Source organism: Diadema antillarum, unplaced genomic scaffold (assembly GCF_040938485.1).
Source record: "Diadema antillarum isolate AM-2024a unplaced genomic scaffold, OU_Dant_1.0 scf00000162, whole genome shotgun sequence".
Taxonomy (NCBI): Eukaryota; Metazoa; Echinodermata; class Echinoidea; order Diadematoida; family Diadematidae; genus Diadema; species Diadema antillarum.
In genome coordinates, this window is record NW_027271051.1 from 503624 (window position 1) to 520514 (window position 16891).

Here is a 16891-nt window from a genome sequence, read left to right on the forward strand (position 1 = left end):
CATCACCAAACTCTCCGTGAAATGCTGATGTCATTCACAAAATTCATTTCGTATTTCTCGGAAATGCTTAGGAATGTATTTTCAACGGCACAGAAAGCTTCAGGTCCACTCAAAGCCATGCAGACCCTCCATTGTGTACATAACAAACATGTTACAGACGTCATAAGCTCAAGTGTATGTAAGCACACTCGAACAACATTGTAAATACTACTACTGATGTAGGGTGTGCATAAATTGGGAATACAAACACACACACACAGACAGGTACACACGCACACACGTACGCGCACACACACACACACACACACACACACACACGCGCGCGCGCACACACACACACACACACACACACACAGTCCGCTGTTACTCTTCCCATATATGACAAGGAAATGAATTGATAACGCATTCACGTAAAATCGCTTGTAGGGTGTTAAAATGACAACCTCTAGCTTTAAGTTGCCGACAATGAGAATTATTTAGATATAAATAATATATTCTCTTTTCTGTGCAAACCAATGAGATTATAATTGTGAGGCTGTGATATTTGAGCATACGTCTATATAAGTATCATCACTGTTTTGCGTCAGTCAGAATTCCACAATTTCTTTGTATTTGGTCCAATTTTGGTGACTCTTTCTCTTTCACCGTTCTCTGTTTGTTACTTTGTTACCCTTTGTGCACAAAATGGGCGTTTCCTTAAGTACTTCGACAAGAAAGATTCTAATCGCTATATGCATGGAATAAGCATTTTAATATCCAAATAATAATATAGGCCTATAGAAGCGATAGCTGAAAACTGAGTGAAATCTTACGTATGAAAAAAAATCAAGACCGTTTGAGCGAGCAATCTCACTTGCTATATGTGTTGTTTATTAGAAATTTTAATTCAGTTTTGTTCAAATATCTTCTCAGCCATTCAGTTTTCAAAACTGCAGAGAATGACTGCCTCCTAAGGTTTTCGGGTGTATATAAATGGCACATGGCGATAGGGATAATATTTTGCACAGAAGCATAAAACACACACACACACGCAAAAACACACTTACAGACAATTGTGTTGTAATTGACTAAAGTGACGAAGACAAGTGTTCAGGCTGTAAACGATGCCATGGCAGCTGATTCATTATTCGAAATTTCTCCGCAATTTTATTTTCTTCACTATGTATCATCTAAAGCTCAGAAGAATTGATTCTAGTGCGGTTATCAGTGAGAATGACAACACGTGCTGCAAAGTATGTGGATTGCATCCCCTGTTACTGGAATGGAATAGTCTAAATTGACTGAACAACAGCTGCTGCCCTGTACACTCTTCTGTCCTCACTCATTTTGGACGGGGGACTGCAGCAGCGTGTGATTTCCCCCTTCAACCCTCAAACCTGCCGTCTGCTCTGGTAAACACACACATCCACATGGTACACACAACACAGACACACACACACACTGGACGTGCTCGCCTACCAAGTTCTCCTCCTAAACGTCGTGGTACAATGTACTGCAGTTGAGTTATGATCCTGCCTACGCGCCTGGCGAATAAAGTTGTTGGGAGGAAGTAGGCTGCGACGTGTTTTCATTCGTGGGCTTGATGCGGCGCGGGCTCAGTCGGATACCTCAAACTCGGTGCGGATGCATGCTAACATAGGATGCCGTGTAATCCGAAGGGAGTGACTATTTACCTTTTGAGGAATACTTTGGAATTATCTCCTTTTCCTCTGCACCGTTCCGTGTCATTGTAAGTTCACTTCTGTTTTCAATGGTAAAACATATCCGCACTTTGCCCCTGTAAGGATAGTAAGGATATTTTAATTTATTTAAAAATGTGCTTGTAAACCCTTTAACCTCTGATGTGATATATTATGTCATAAACTATTAACCGGTGCTCAATGGGGAAAGTGCGCGTGTCATCATCCATGGCGTTTGGAGTGTCGAGTTTGACAGTTTGACCAAGGATGTACTGGCGAGCCTAGGCCTAGTACATGATGTACCTCCTTGGTTTGATTCACTGAAAACCTCTGGTGCAGTGGTGCTCATTCGTTATCGACTAGTAGTATTGACTGCACATGAAGTCTGAGCATGATGCTGGTATATAAAAAAAAAAAAAAACAGAGAAGGGGGAGAAGGAAGGAGAGATATCGTAAAGATGAATGGAGTGATCTCTTGTATTAATAATTTAACCTTGTATTTTGCAATTTTTATATAAAAGAATTAATAACTAGTATTGGTTTGAAAGATCAGAGTTTCAGAAATTTAATAGGCCTATATTATTCAGAAACTTAAAGATATTGGGCCGTGAGAATCTCATTCTAAATATTCATTATGAGAAAGAAGTATAAGTGGAAATGGTTCTTGTCAGTGAATGTTTGTTATAAAAGCAAATCTGTTTTAGTAGAAATCAAAATTGAGTTGAACTTCACATGTGATTCAGCAATTCCACCATTTTTTTTCCCAGACAGAAATTTGTCATAAACAAATAAACAAAGAAAGAAACCACAAGGTACTGGCTGATAAACTGATATCCTAAGCAAGCTGCAGCGCAAAATTAGACAATGCTCAATGGAGATGACTGCCATGTGCCTCAGCTGATTGAATACTGGAATTGTATCTCTTTTAGCCAATCAGCTGTAAGCAATTCAATAAGTACTCCTGTTGCACCACTGTGCCATGCATGCGACATGCACTGTGACTGAATCTGATTCCTGTGTCGTGATTCAAAGCATTTAAATAACTTGAGTGATATAAACTATGCCTTGTCATCTGTAATGGAAGTGGGATTTTTCTTGGAAAAAAGAAGAAGTTTTGACTGGATCTCTTTCCAACTCAGCTGATAATATTCATCTCAGCTATCTCTTTCTGTTCCATCTCTGTCATTTATTTTTAAAGTATTCAATATAATGGCATTAACTGCATGGCCCTATCTGATGCATTCAGTTTCTCTCTTCTCTATCTCAAGAATTTTGTTTGATAGTCTTTCAATTTGGTATAGATTTAGTGTTTTCTTCTGTAAATATTTTTTGATATACATTTTCATGGTTTCTCAGGAAAATCTGCAAATTGACTCTGTCTCCCCCCCCCCCCCCCCAGAAGTGATGAAGGAAGGAGAGGCAAAGAAGCAACAGATAATATATATTTTCTCTTAATACTTTTTTGAACAGCTCAAGTTGCAGGGAATGCAATGTTGCTGTGTGGACAGTGTTTGATGCTTCTTTTTGCATTCAATATAAAGGGTCTGAGGTGATAGACTAGCCAAGTTCTAATATGTCATGCAAGAACTATGTGGCAGATGACATTTAGAAATGACCCGTGCTATATTCCCTCTACTTCCTACAAATCCTCTGGTCTGGAATGTGTAAGTCAAGGGATAAACAAAGTTGAAGAGTGTCTGACTAATAGTGTCTAATCTAAAATGTCATGATTTAATTATTTCTCCCCTGTAGATGTTACCATACTCTGAGTTATTTATAATAATATGTTATGTCCAAATGAGATGGACTGAAATCTGTTTTTGTTGTTGTTTAAGATAAGGTGAACACTCAAGCCAACTTTCCCCACAAATAAGTTTTGTTGGCCAGGACTTCACAATGATCTGTCAATTATGTTAATGCCCAGTATACGTAACAGGAAAAAAAAGTTGTTGATGTTTGTTTACACAAGTGCAGTGTAGTAGAGCATTTATGTCAATACATGGTTATTTGAATATCATGAATAAATATGATCTCCTCTTATCAGAGTCGCCACCCAAGAGAGGAACTTCTTGAATTGATAAGTTGTCCCTTGAAATATCCTTTGTGTAAATAGACCTTTTTGGTTTGGATGCTTCTAATGTTAATTTATATTTCAGCCCTAAGGGGGTGGGGTGGTGGAGGGGGCTTTAGCGTGCCTAACAATAGCTGATTTATGCACTGACATACCAATGCATCTGACTCCTTGCATAACCCATTGAATCATCTTTTCTTCTTATTTTGGAAGCCCCCCTTCCCACCCCCCCCCCCCCCCCCCCCACGGCTGACTTAGGTTATAGTGTTTTAAAACCAAGTAGTCTATATAATGTAGACTGTAGCATTTATTTCACAGCATTATAAAACATATTCCCAACATTTATTTGAATGGGCTGGCAGGTGAGGACTATGTACTTTCAACATTGGCAAATAAGTTTGTAGCAGTCTGTCTTATCTCATGTCATATTTAGCAACTATTAAAAGGTGAATTTTTTAGACTTCCTGTAATATAGCGTAGGGCCTCTTGCAGTATAAGAATGTAGTGTAAAACAGTGTAATGTGTGCTATGCAGGAGAGATACAAAACTGTATGTTGGGCACAGTAGCAGAATCGACCACCATAAACATTCTTGAAATACCAGATTCACACTTTCGTCTTCTAATGGGCCAGGTTAAAGCACCAGAAACAGGGGACTTCTTTTGTGCAAAGTTGGCCAAGCCTGTCCCCACTTATTAAATACCAGGAGTTGTTTGTGTTTACTGCACCCCATGTGTCACAACAAAACAAAACACAGCACAATTGTCTTTGTGGTCCAATAAATTTGTGGCATGTACAATATAAATCTATTTCACTGAGGAAACTTTAATCATAGTCACAGCTTGTGAGACGGAGATAAATTGGGTTTTGCTTTTGAATGTGTGATGTAGACTTGTCATCTACAATGTAAGACCACAGCATGCCAGTTGCCTTGTTGAGGTGATGATTGTGGAATCAATGATTTTGTTTCATGCTTTTGGTGTACAGTTATGATATTATCCAATTAAATACAACATATGACATATGATACATAACAAATAACTTGAGAAAGTGCTCAGATTAGTACACCCCCCCCAAAAAAAAAAGAAGGTACAAAAACGAACAGAATGGCACAATAAAAATGATTATTAGATGAGTACCATTCTTTGCTAATGTCTACAGGTCATTGAGCAATGACTATATTACAGCATATATGTGAATTGAAATAACATAGCAAGGAAGGGGGTAATAACATTAATTATAATTACATAGTGCGATACCATAAGCCCACAAAGAACATTATACAATATGATAGTTCTCTAATTATAGTATTGTATAACATAATATGGATCATATTTACAGCAGTGTCAACTCATATTCCACGAATCAAGTTACATGGCTGTATCGGGTATCTATGATGTTATTCCTGTTGGCATGCACCCATAGACATACAACACAGTGTAACGTTATCCAGGTACTGTGTCATTTGAGTTTTCTGAAACATGCGGAAGGATTAGAAAATGATGAAATGAAAAGTACTTCCTGTAGAACACATCCTGACCTGAGTGCTTTGAATTACAAATTTTGATGTCTCCAGGGACTTCATCTGTATTGTCTCTGCATTACCTTTGGCAATCAGTGCTATAGAGGGAAAACTGTAGCATACAAGGCATGTGAAAAGATGTAACGACATTTCTTGCAGTGCATGCTTGATAGGCAGGCCTGCCACAGGACAATTAAAGGGATAGTATAGGATTGGAGATGAGGACAGGGCTTTGAACTTTTTGTGAGATACCAAGAAACCACTCATGAAATACTACAGAGCATACCATTCTAAGAGGAATTCAAAGTTTATTTGATGAAAATTGGTTTTGGAATGGCTGAGACACCTAAAAACAAAGTAAATCAAAGCAACCATAGTAAAAGGTAGGTCCTACCTTTTATTAGGATCACTCTGTTTTGGATATCTCAGCCATTTCAAAACCAATTTTCATCAAATAAACGGTGAATTCCTCTGGGAATTACATGTTCTTTCATAATCATCAGAGGTTTCTGGTTATTTCACCAAAAAAAAAATGTTAGAAATGTGAAATTAGGCCTAACCAAAACTACACGATCCCTTTATTAGAGTTTTGTCTGTGACCCACATTTCAAGCAAGCAGAAGATAATCAGGGCTATGCAAAGGAAGTTCTTGACCTGTCGGCAGTATCAGAGAGTGAAAAAAAAAAGTAATCAAATGAGTCAAACCCAGCTGTGAATTCAGTTTTGGGGTTGATTTCTCCTCTGTCTGTTTATCTCCCTCTCCTTCTCTTCCTAGTTTGCAGGCACAAACCCTTGTTGGTCGTATTGGAGTCTGCATGCGCCAAGACTAATACACGCACCACTACACTGCAGCCTCTCCTTGTTGGGAGAAGCTACAACACAGGGTCTATGGGGCAGTGCCGAAGTGGTGCATATAGTAGTCTTGGCGCAGACTCCTTTACGACCAACAAGGGTTTGTGCCTGCAAACTATTCTCTTCCTCTCTATCTTTGTACGTCTGTTTGTCTGTCTGTCAGTTTGGCTGTCTCCATCATCTCTCTCTCCCTCTCTATCTCTCATTCTCTGTCTGTCTGTCTGTCTGTCTATCTTGTTATCTGTTCCCCTCTTTATCTTGCTCTCTCGCTCGCTCTCAATAGGAATGCTTTGTGTGAGTCATGAGTAGAGATCAGGGATGCGTGATTACATTGTCAAGGTCACTCATGGCATACATGAATTGTTTGGGAAATGTCTCTTGACTGTCTACACATGACAGATAATGTAAAACCAGGTCACTTGAGTTGAGCTTAATTGCAGATGCCTGTCAAAGGTTGTAGAATTCAATTATGGGTCATATTCATAATTGTCATATTGTGCATGACTGATTCTTGTCTTGTTTTGTTTTGGGGTGTTTTTTTTTGTGTGTGGCTTGAGACAAAATGGATTGATCTGTCTCCTGTCCCTTTGCAAATTTTATTAGGTTCCCTTTTTTTATATCTTTGAACACTTCCTCAGTTAAAAAGACTTCCTAATTAGATTGTGACTCTGACAGTTGTGATTACCAGAATTAGTCCTGATGACTGGTTGGTAGCTAAGGGAAATCTCCCTAGAGGAACTTATCTCTCTCTCTCTCTCTCTTTTTTCTACACCTCTTCCAAATAACCAAGTAATTTGATGTGAACATGAACTTGTGTCTTAAAAATGTGTTTGCGGATATGTCTACCTTGAGTGTATCATCATGTGCCTGAAAAAATGATGTGAAGGCACGCAAGCAAGTAATATATCTTACTCACTCGTGTGCTTTATAAGATTCCAGGCACTCGACGATATATTTAAGAATGGTATCATGAAGAGATCTGTATTTGTATGTAGGTGCACATATACTAGTTTAACACAAGATAGCTATTATAATTATTGTTCTCCGTAATTGCTGTTATGCATCTCAGTTCACTGGGATCTTGTGAAGTTGTAAACCGAATACAATGATAAAGTACTATCAAAAAAAAAAAACCTTACTGAAGATAATGTTATACTGTAGCAACTTGACAGTGGAATTAGGAATTCAGATTAGTCTCATTGTCGCATGCTTTGAAGAAAAAGAATGAAAATTGTAAATTTCCAAAATATGATAATCAAAACATTCTCCATGAAAAGAAAAGATAAAAACTCACATGAGCTGTGCCAGTGTCCCTGTGTGTTTGGGATTCAGTGTCACATTTAAAGTTAAAGATCAAGATCATTCTAGATAACATTTCAGCCAAGACCCCAATTCTAGTAAATCTTTATTGGCTGTGGGAAATGAATATCAATGCTTTTTTAAATGGTTAATCAATGTGTACCGGTAGATTGTCTTCCATATGTCTGACATTTCTGGGTTGATGGCAATATATGAAATCTATATCTCATGAATTGAATATTATTACAAAGTTGTAAATGATATGTCTGTGTGTTAATTTGTGGATTTTCCAACACTGTACGATGTGAAAACTACCTTTAAGACCCTTCATGTTTGTCATCATTGAGTAATTAGTCATGTTCCTTGCCTTCCATCACCCTCCACTGACACACATGGCTTTCATATTTGGGAAAATTGACATTCACTTGAAGTGCTTGTCGTATTAATTCAATAGACGAAGCGTGTTAGAAAGAATGTGACCTAATATCAGGATACTTCCACCAAGGGAAATTAAATTAAAGACTGGTATACTAGTACCATGCCTTTAATATGTTCTTACATTGCCTGTAGTAGGCCACAAACAAAACTTCATACCGATGCACAATTGATGTGAAACAGCAGTTTTGTGTCACTCCTTATCAAACCTTGAATGTTTAAAATCTATCGTTGATGAATTGTTTATGACTGCCTGCAAATGTAGCCATGTTCTCCAAACACTTTTGTCCTTTATTGTTTTATCTTTCTCATGAAATTCAATTTGTGCCATTTCTGATACATCTCTGCTTTCATCATTTCAGCCTTTGGTGACTCATCTTAGATATTTTCATCATAATATCTTGTCTATTCAGGCACTTTTGAAACAAGCGCATCATTGAGACAACTTACAAGTGCTTAAAATAGCACTGGTATAGCTATTGTGTCATGCCAATGTTGATGCTTGGAGCAATCGCAGCCCTCCCGCTGAGATGGTTGGGAATTCATAACTTCTTAACACATTGCAGACTTGTCTCAAATATACTCGGGCAGGTGTCCAAGGGAAATTCATGTTGTATAGCAAATTCAGCTCGTCCGCAACGTATTGAAACAATGACGTCCAATGAAAAACAAGGATGTCACATGACAGCTAGTATTACAGGGAAGCTGTCAAATGCATGGTTTGTTGATGTTCGGGATCCATTTAAAGTTCAGCAGCTGGGAGGCAAGGCCAAAGTGATCAAAAAGCTATATATATATATTTCACAGGGGCTTTAATTATTGTGGACTTACATGCCAAACTGTTGCCTGTCATAAACATGGGTATGTAATGTATGTAGGCATATCAAGCTGTCTGCAAGATTGGAAAATGGTAATTTTGCTTCTTGATAAGAGGTTATTCCAATTTCTCATTTTCTCACTGTGAAACTCAATTGCAAATTTAACCATGATAACCTAAATTGTCTTGCATGTCGTGATGTGTATGTACATAATTAATGTATCTATGTATGTGTACATGTTTTGTGTTACATATTATGTAGGCTTATATATTACAATTTGCTAATCCATGTGCCCATAATGAATAGTTGCTTGCACAGTATTGAATATTGGCTTTTACAGGAAGTTGTTATTGCCCTTTTGATAACAGTTCACCTAATTTGTGGTGAATAGAAATTTTCAATTAGTTTTTGATCATGCTGAACAAATCTATTCAATTCATCTTCAAAAAACAATACAAAGCAAAATCACCAAACCCTATTCACTGTCAAAATTGCTGGAAAGCTAACACTAGAAGGAAGTCTCAATCTTAATTCTGATCAATGAGAAATTGAGTTGGGATTGATCTTGACTAGCGAACATTCTATGCTGTTCCTGAAATGAATACGATGTTTGAGTGATGCTTGAGTTTCCATTCCCTTTGCTTGAAGTAAAGTTGCCAACAAAAAAAATGTGTGAAGTTCAAAATAGCATAATGAGTTTTTGTCACCACAGAACAGTCGTCCATGCAATTTGCAATGAATAAAGTCAGCAAGTAAACTTTGAAAGTTAAAAATAGTATGAGCCTTTGTCATTGTACATGTATTAGCCTGGCTGCATGCAACTGTGGCTATGTTGTAGAAAGTGCTTATTTGGTGTGGTACATGTGGCTGGATTTCAAATGTCAATTGGGAGTTAAAAACTTAATCTCTTTCTCATTGCAAAGTGTCTCAGAAGAGACTCATTGCAATTTGAAGTACTACACTCTGGTCTGTGCTTCATCTTGTTATGTTTGGCATGGTTTTTAGGCACAGCTGCTTATCAGTTGACTTTTACCGATATGTCATGCTTTTCTTTCTTTTTTCAGTGTTCATAATTTGCTGTGGGTTGCTGGGATTTTTGCTGTGAATTTTATTGACCTACATGTAGGTGCATAGATGCCTGGGGGTCGGTATCTGTAAATGGGCATTTGTCTAGGGCCTGTTTACTTGTGTGGACAGGGACTTCATTTATATTGATCTTTTCAACCAACTGGAGCTTTAGTGAAGATCCGGGAAGTCTGTGGGGTCAGATGGCTAAATGGGATTTTATGTCTCTATTTCCATATTTTCCATCAGCCAGCCTTCTTGCCTTCTGGCAATGTTTGGCTTAGAAGCACTCTGTTTTCCCAGGCCAGCTAGAGCAGTGTTCTCAAGTTCATATCTCATCTCCTTCCACTTCCCAAGGATCAAAACCTGTCTTTGAACCAGGTAATCCCCCTTTGATGCTCAAGAAACCACAGGAGGATAAATTCTGGAGTTCAGTGAATGGCTCGTTATCAGCATCTTGAGGGTACATTTCAGACTCATACTTTACGTTTTATGTAAGTGTGATATTGGTTGATAGCCACATACCCTTCCTTTTGACATGGTTTTTCATATTCAATATGTGTTTGTATCCTCTGTTACAGCAGACTGTCAGTGGTCATAACAGGCTTCCAGGCTTATTGTAAAATTGATTTGACAGTATTTAAAACTTTGTGTATATGCACACTTTCTAAAATCCTTTCTGGCATTAATTGTTTTCATTCGTCAGTCTAGCATTCTTGTTCAATAGATACTTTTTTTGTGGTCTGCCAATCCTCTGTGTAAAAATGTATGATTCATATCACAATGTACATTATATGTCAGTAGGCTTTAGGCACCATGTGTTGATAGTAATAGGCTCACAGGAGGCCAAAAATGCCTGAAAATAGACCGGATATATCGTTCTTAGATATGATTCAATTTTAGCTTGTACCCTGTAGTCTCAGACAGGAAAAAGAGGGGCTTTAGAAGGGTTGCTCTTAGAATAATGTGGAGCCAATACCCAAAGACCCATTCCAACTTCAGATGAAGTGTGTAATAGCATTTCAAAAACTGCATGTCAATGCTTAATTCCTAGCTAGGTTCCTGTCACATATTTCTTTGTGTGTGCATGATTTTATATTTCTTTTGGACTAAGCAAATATTCAAATGAACTAAGAATATGACTGGCAATTCAAAGAATATCTGATAATATAGATCAGAATCTATTACATCATAGCCCTAATTGACAACCCTATCACAGGTTGACTGGACATTAGTGCAGTATTTTTCAGAATAGCATCAGCCAAATTATGTAACTGAAACTACATTTAGCAGTGAAAAATGAACGTAAGTTGTAGATTGTATCTTGTCATATTTCTTTTTTTTTTTGCAAAACAGCTACTAGTTCCATTCATATTCATGCAATCTACATTGTATGTTGTAAGTATGCAATATGATGTTTAAAAAAAATTGATACATTGTATGATATAATTTTTTCATGGTGAACTGTTGATTTTCAGAATGGAATAAAAGAACACCCAAATAATATGTCAAACCCTCATTTTGTACTTCAAGTTAATGCCTGTACCATTTTCTGATGCTATTTTTGAAGTTTTGGTACATTATCATAATTATCATATAATATCAAGGGAGCAATAAAGTATGTAATATCCCTTGTCATTGAGCAAACACAAATGTGGTATGACCTGGGGCCCGTTTCATAAAACTTGTCATCAATGACAAGTTGTCATAGATGTGATAAGCTACTGAAATCCTTGCATCTGATCGGCTGAGAGCAAATTTGTCATAGAAATGTGGCAGTTGTCACTGATGACAAGTTTTATGAAACGGGCCCCTGATCACTGCATATAGGCTCTTTGTACAATGTATGGCCTAAAGGCTACATTCTCCACGGCAAGCATACAGTGTACTTTTGACAGAACCAGTCACATGTCACATGTTGTTCACCTCGCTTTTTTTTTATTGGGCTGTTGCTATTTAGTATTATGTGTACTATCCTTTCTGAAGGACCAGCAAGTTTCTGTCAAGGTCAGCTTTAGGTTTGGGAATACAGTTTGTACATCTAGTGTTTTTTTCCCTGTATCTTCTTGTGTAGTATATGAATTAGATGTCCTGTTTAGATGACCATTTGAAGTATTAAAGGACAAGTTCACCTTTATAAACATAAGGATTGAGAGAATGTAGCAATATTAGTAGAACACATCATTGAAAGTTTGAGGAAAATCGGACAATCCGTTCAAAAGTTATGAATTTTTGAAGTTTTTGTGCAGTAACCGCTGGATGAGAAGACTACTGCAGTGTGTGAATAACTTAGATGTCACATGCGTACAACAATATAAGGAAAATATAAAGAGAATTTCACAAAATTTCATCCTTTGAAAAAAGTACACATTCCCCCGACTCGTTACCGACATATGTTATGGGTAATATTATTCCCCCTGCCTTTAGAAAGAGGCAAGTCAAGTGCTCTTTTATTATGCGAAAAAAGTGAAAATACGTTGAATTTTCTTTACATTTTCTTTATACTGTTGTACGCAAATGACTCACAAGTTGTAGTAGTCTCCTCATCCAGCGGTTCCAACACAAAAATTTTAAAAATTCATAACTTTTGCATCAATTGTCCAATTTTCCTCAAACTTTCACTGATGTATTCTACTAATATTGTTGCATTTTCTCAATCCTTATGTTTATGAAGGTGAACTTGTCCTTTAAGTCATGCAATCAGTTGCCATTTCGAGGTACTGTGCATATAGGCCTACTGTAAAACGAAGAATGTTCGCGTGCATTTTTATTTTGCAAATTTCGCGAGTGCCAAGATTCGCAAAATTAAAATGCATGCGAAAGTTCTTGTCTACACTATATGCATTGAACGCCAGTGGCAATTCGCAAAAATTTCATGCCACGAAAAAGGCCATCGGCTCCAATTCGCGAAAATTTCATGTCGCAAGTTTGTATATCATATTTTACAGTATCACTCCTAGTGTGCGATGTTTGTCATTGAGGGCCAGAAATATTCTGTCCAAAGGACATCTGCTGATGAAGATTTGGGTCAAGCTTTCCTAGTTTAATAAAAGAGAAATAAATAAATGACATATTTAGTAATTTATGTATTGGGATAGGAAAAGATAAGAAAGACCTGTTCACACACACTCGCAATGTACAGTTACAGCTAAACAAGAATATTTGAAACACTATGCACTCAAACAAAAATCACTAACTGTCACAGTTCACATTGCAACATAAAAATCAGTCCATCTTAAAAAATTTTGGAAACCCTTGATTGCATTGTCTTATGAAGTCTACTAAAAGGGTGTTTGTGGTCTCACTCTGGTCATTTTGTTCAAACAATTACTGTACATGTATATGCTGAATATTTTGTGAGGTTTTTATTTTCATGAGTTTTGCAAGTCAGCTGCTTATTTGCGAATTTGAAGACACGCAAAAATATTGACTTTCATCTCGACATGAATGTGACGTGCATGCATTTGTTTTTCTGTTTAGTAGGCCTACTGTACTACTCACAGCGAATTCAACCATTCATGAAATTGTGGGGAAGTCCAATTTGCGAAAAATTAGACTTGCTAGATATGTGGTGTAGCCTATACTGTACCATGCTTTCTCTCAGTTGAATGGCTTTTTTTCTTAAGACTGTGTGAACAGTGCCAAATAAGATTTATTTTTGCAGTGCTGCCCAGCTATGTTAGGCCTAACTCTTGCATGTGAATGGGCCTGTAATGTGTGAAGCTTGCCTCATTTGCCTTCTTGAGAAGGTATGCAGTATGTTTACATCATCATGGGAGCCAGACGATTTCGGTAATCACACCATCTGATTTTGCCATCAAGACCCTGTCATGGTGTGTAGGGAGGAGAGAGGCATAGATTTCTCACCTCCCTCATAAGAATGTACTTGCACTGACCCTGCATTCGCTCCCTTGCCTACTGCATGTCCAGTAGCCAAAGTGCTTTGACCTTTGACCTCAGAATGTCAGTCAACAAGACCATCAGGCCATCTGCTAAAAACATGGCTATTTTGACACTTTCTGTACAGAATGTTTAAACAGGGAGGTCACCTCCCTGGTTTAAAGCATCTGTCATCCGGATGGGATGTTTTCGTATCATAGGAGGCTGGAATGGAACTTTGTATACTTGATATGAGCAGAGAGGAGAGAGATACATTGTTTGTACCACAAAGTAGTTTATAGGGGCCTATATTTTGTTCCTATAACTAGAAAGAGTAGAAATCTCATATATTTTCATTATTGCTGAAGAGGGGGAGGGGGAAGGGGAGGGGGAGGATGCTGGGGACTTCAGTATGCCTTTCATACAGTGTAGTTACTAACATAGTAATGCACCTGACTCATTGCATAACCATTGAGTCATCTTTTCTTCTTATTTTGGAAGCCCCCAGTTATGGCTGACATAAGTTACAGTGTTTTAAAAGTGAATAGTTGATATCTTGATATTGATGTCCTGCAAGCAAGTACTGAAGTATTTTATGAAGACAATCATTGCATGTCTGTGATCTAGCAATTTGATATTTAAAGAAATGTTGTGCTGTGAGACATAATTGTGAGAAGATGACTGCGCATGACATATTTACTAGGTGTACTACAGTTTAAATGAAATAAACAATTCATACAACCTTCTAGCGCAAAAGCAGACCACAGGTTATACTATCATTACATCCTCTTCAATCTCTCACACTTATCAATGTGTCCTGTGAGCTTGGAAGATTTCTTGAAAAAAAGGCATATTTTGCAAAATATTCGTGATAAGTTCTTTGTGCTGTCCTATTTAAATTACCATGGACTCTGCCCTTTTCCACTCTGATGATCAGAACCTTTCAATCTGGGTGATGGAATGTCCTCTGTCTGTTTCCATCAAGCATGTGTAGATTTGTAAGAGGCTGTCATTATACTAATCTTGTCAAATGGCTAGTTCATTTCCTAGGCACTCTGTTTAACAGGAAATACCTCATCCTGCCTGGAACAGCTTGATATAGTCTCACCCATCTGCCTACAAATTCAAATTCTAACTTATTCTCACACACAAAAAAAAAGATGAAAGATACAAAATTTTAAATGCAATCCTATTCTCGTTGTTTTTACAGTGATTTAAGGATTTGGCTGAGTGCTACATCTGTACAGCTGTAAAATATAAACAGTCAGCTGGAAAAAATGAAATCACATAACTTAAACTGTCAAATGGCTAAAAAAAAAATGGCTTGAATGACATGAATTTTACTTGAGAAAGACTAGTGATGTTGTTGGGGTTTTTCTGGGCATGGCAGGCATGCATTTCATAAGAAGAAGAAGAAGAAGAGAGGAATATTGTAGCAACATAATATGAGTCTGATAAGTAATATGATGAAAATCTGTAAGAGTTTTGTCTATAGGTGTATAGGAAAAAGTCTACCTTGCGCATGACTTTAGTAATCCATGTTTCATGTAGTCCTATAGATAGTACATAGGAAGGATATTGTCAGTTGAGGATAATATGAATGCTAACTTTGTAAAATATATATATTAAATCTGGCAATATAAAGAATCTGCATCTCTGATTCTGTAATCTAATGGTACACCTGTCTGTGTGTTATACAGAATAAGAGGTAATTGGTTTGGAGATTGCAGGGCATGAAGGAGAAAAGAAATGTTGTATTGACTCCACATGTAAGAATCTATAAACACAAATTTAAAGCAAACTTATGTAGATGTGGAGATAAAAGGTTGGAAACCTCTTTCAATATTTCCCAGCCATGCCATGAAATTTGTGGAATATTTAATATATTTATATAGTCATTATGAAGCATTGTCTTTTGGTTCATTTTCCCAAAGAGCATATATGAGGCGAGCATAATTGATTTGACAACAGCTGTATCACCCAGTTGAAGGTTTTCAGTTAATGGATGTGATCACCAGAAGCACTTTCATCAATAGCAACCTTGATAAACAAAATATTGATGAATACTGACTGACCAAGCATTATGTTTTGGCGCTATTGTGGTTCTTCTGGTGTTCGATCTTTGTTTAAAGTGACAGCTACTATATTCACAATGGTGAGACCATGTTGTCCCGGTGTGAATGTAGCGCTGAACTAATGTTGGCCGTGTAATGGCTGTGCAGTGACACAGAAGACAAATGATGCAGCTGGTGGAACAATAACTCCATGTGGCAACAGCTGCTCCGGGTTTACAACAATAAACTGCTGACTAAGCCATATCTGGATCTACGTGGACAGGGGGAGCACTCTTCTGATGTCCAATATTTCAATGATCTCTGTTATCCTCTTCACAATTTTAAATAATAATTATTGTCCTCAGAATGATATTGGTTCTAAAGGTGGTAGCATTTCAGTGTAGATTATGAAATATGTTTTTTTGCAAAACTTTCATTATGTTGATTGAAATTCAGCTAGGGTAAAGAGGTGTCATTTTGATTTCTTCAGTTTTCTTCAGAACATACAGTATGCTGATTTTCTACTGGAAAACTTGTGGGAAATGGGCATGTTACATCTGTCTGGAAGAGCATGGGAGCTTAGTCATTTGATAAATGAACTCTGCTGTCAAAAGGAATGGTATAATTTACACAATGTATCTGCACTGCCATCAAAGATTCAGTCTTTCACTATGTAGAACATCAAATCTTGAGATACATGAGGTAATGCAGGGTGGCTCCATATTGTACAGTCACCATTTCACAGCTGCCGTGTGATATTCCAGGGTGTCTATATTCACTTTTTTTGACACTCCAGTCATGTCTGGTCACTCAGGTGATGGAGAAATAAATGTATACATTCTATGTTTTATCTGCTGTGAAGAGATGAGAAAGCACTATCAACCAGCCACACCTCATGATGCTGGTAGAGTGTACAGGCTGTAGAGCTATATAATGTCACCATGGAGTTACTGTAGCCCCATGACGTTGCCATCACCATCACCATCCTCATCATCATCATCCTCCTCCTCATCATCATCCTCATCCTCTGAGAATTCCTACCGTACTTGCCCTGTTGGTGAGGATTAGTGTGGTGCGAGATGCATTCGCAGCCATTCACGGCAGCATTCACCGATAAAGGGATATGGGTGGCTGGCCGGGACAGACATCAATAGACGGTCAACTTTGTCAACCATGCATGGTTTCATCTCTTAAAGGGACTCACTAGTCATAAAGGGA

At 37.6% G+C, this 16891-nt stretch overlaps 1 protein-coding gene across 1 annotated transcript in view; it reads left to right on the plus strand.

Moving 5' to 3' along the window:
* The first annotated feature begins 1418 nt into the window (after window positions 1–1418).
* The window catches only part of LOC139722277 (tripartite motif-containing protein 2-like), an 89740-nt gene continuing 74267 nt past the window's right edge, over window positions 1419–16891 (plus strand). Inside the window, exon 1 of the mRNA XM_071633585.1 lies at window positions 1419–1729. The gene's annotated coding sequence lies outside the window, so the exon portion shown is untranslated. The remainder of the gene's footprint in view (window positions 1730–16891) is intronic.